Raw genomic sequence first — 2,503 nt, 5'->3', positions numbered from 1 at the left:
TAATTTAAAGTCTGATATTGTGTTGTCTCCTGCATCACTTTTCTTGCTGAGGATTGCATTGATGCTTCTGGGCCTCTTATTTTTCTGGATGAATTTCATGACTGCTCTTTCTATTTCTATTTTAATAGGAATTGCATTAAATCTGTATAGTGCTTTTGGTAGTATGGCCATTTTGACAATATTAATTCTGTCTATCCAAGAACATGATCGATCTTTTCATTTTCTAAGATCTTCTTCAATTTCTTTCTTTAGTGTTCTATAGTTTTCATTACAGAGGTCTTTCATTAGATTGATTCCCAAGTAGTTTATACAAGTAGCAAATGGGATCATTTCCCCAATTTCTCTCTCAGCTGATTCGTCATTGGTGGCATAGAATCAGTTCTTATGGCTTTGAGTAAGAAAGGTCGGAGCTTCCATGGCATGATGACAGCTTTGCAGAGCCATCACGGTAGTAGAAATAACAAAGCCCAGCAAAGATTAAAGCTGAGAGGACCAAAATTTCTGCCTGTGATTCAGCCCCATGAATATAGTCAGTACCAACCTGTCGAGAGCCACAGGGAGACTATGGAGAGTAAGGAAGAAATCCAGGGTGCAGTCCATCACAGAGCAAGTATTCGAACATGCAACTGGAGGAAGGTCCAGGAGCAAAACATTAACAGCTCTTTTACTAGTCCAGTGAGGACATGCAGCTTTGGAACCAGAATGGTGACTTGGTGGCAGGTAAATGTGCTGGGCTCCACACCGTCCTGGGAACAGTCTGTCTTGGAACAAAGCTGTGACATGAGCAGGTCTGATTGTTGGGATTTGGAGAACTATGGCACCACAGGGGACACTCAGCCTTGAGAGAACTGCCATCATGCTTTTGAGGGCTCAAGATCATCCTCCAATCTGGCCAGACTTGTGACCCAGAACTTAAAACACAAAGGCTTCTATTATCATTCTGAAGACGGATCCATCTCTTTCTTATGAAGTTGCATTTACCAGCTCTGCAGTTTTGGGGTCATTTCTTCCATATAATTTATGAAAAGCTGAATTAGAACAAAAATGTTTGCCAACAACTCTGAGAGCTTTTTAGTCCATAAAGCAAATTTATAGATCCTGTATTTGGATCCTCACGCACACTTTAAGGGATGGTTGTATTTCCCAGTTTATAATGTGAATACTGAGGCTCAACGTGGTAATAACTTATGTTAGATCATGTAATCAATACTGAGTCCAAGTATTTTCTATATAATATGAGATGCATTATTTCTATGCATATAGTTCAATAAAAGTTCTAGATGAGCCTGAAATTTATCATACAAGTTGGGAAATGCTTGCATGAAAGGAAGTGGTATTGATAATCATGTCAGAACTGCAGAGGTTAACTGTGTCCACCTTGGGCAAACAGGAACATCTTGATAAAATCCAAGTTTCATGAAACTGGATGGACAATATGAAATCCCCTTATCAGTCTCGTTTTTAGACTATGCTTGACAGAAAAAAAATTAGTAGTCTTAAACTGAAGCCTAAAGAAAAGGTTTCCAGACAGAGGATGTAAATAAAAAAAAGAATATTGACTCTTTGGCACAAGGCAAGAGAGTACAAAATAATTTTTGGTTTTTAAATTGCATTCCATCTGCTTATAGAGGTGCATTGTCATTTACTCCTCTTGAGTCAGATTCCCTGTGATATAATTTGGATCAACACTGAAAATGCCCACAAAAGGGAAAGAACCATTTTATGCAACAAGATGACTAAAAAACATTGAAAGATTATAAAAATTTACTAAACATAATTTTCAAAGCAGCCTGGGGGCTTTTAAAAGAGTGCGTGGATTTCTAGAGAACCTAACATGATCTTTAAAGAGGTTCTGTCCCCTGTATTCAGTGATAACTGGACAAATAGGATATAAAATCTATAACTTCACAACAAAATTCATGAGGCTAAAGGAAGAACTTCTTTAAAATTACTTTCAATGAGGGGAACAGCCATGAGTTGGAGGGGGATTTCAAATGCCTATGGATGCTTGGGAAGGGTCTCTCTCCCTATTCTCAATCATCTTCCCTCCTTCCTTCCTTCACTTAATTGTCCCATTTCTTTCTTCCTTCTTCCCTTCCCTTTACTCTTTCCTTCCTTCTCATTTTCTGCCTTTATTGACATTTTTTAAAATATTTTTTTAAATGTTGATGGACTTTCATTTCATTCATTTATTACATATGGTGCTGAGAATGGAACCCAGGGCCTCACTCATGTTAGACAAGTGCTCTACCACTGAGCCACAACTCCAGCCCCTTTATTGACATTTGTTTTTTCCTTTTGCCCCAAACCCTAGCACTATGCTTTGTACTTTCTAGAATTCTAACTACACTAAGGATCAAGTCTTCGTTTTTTAAGAAAGTTCAAGTTTTTATCCTGTTCTTTAGCAAGATGGGTGGGACTACCTTGGTCAGCACCTCTTTTCTCACATGGATGTTAGGAACAGCCATTATATGTTATCTGACAATGACTTTGCACCTCATCA

The 2,503-nt window shown here is 38.2% G+C and overlaps 1 pseudogene; it reads right to left on the bottom strand.

Moving 5' to 3' along the window:
- Nucleotides 1-326: 326 nt before the first annotated feature.
- On the bottom strand, nt 327-855 carry LOC114104468 (succinate dehydrogenase [ubiquinone] cytochrome b small subunit, mitochondrial pseudogene; annotated as a pseudogene).
- Nucleotides 856-2,503: the final 1,648 nt, after the last annotated feature.

This window comes from Marmota flaviventris, chromosome 13, assembly GCF_047511675.1.
Source record: "Marmota flaviventris isolate mMarFla1 chromosome 13, mMarFla1.hap1, whole genome shotgun sequence".
In the NCBI taxonomy this organism is placed as follows: Eukaryota; Metazoa; Chordata; class Mammalia; order Rodentia; family Sciuridae; genus Marmota; species Marmota flaviventris.
Note: the sequence above shows the minus strand (reverse complement) of the source record. Positions and strands in the feature narration are given on the sequence as shown.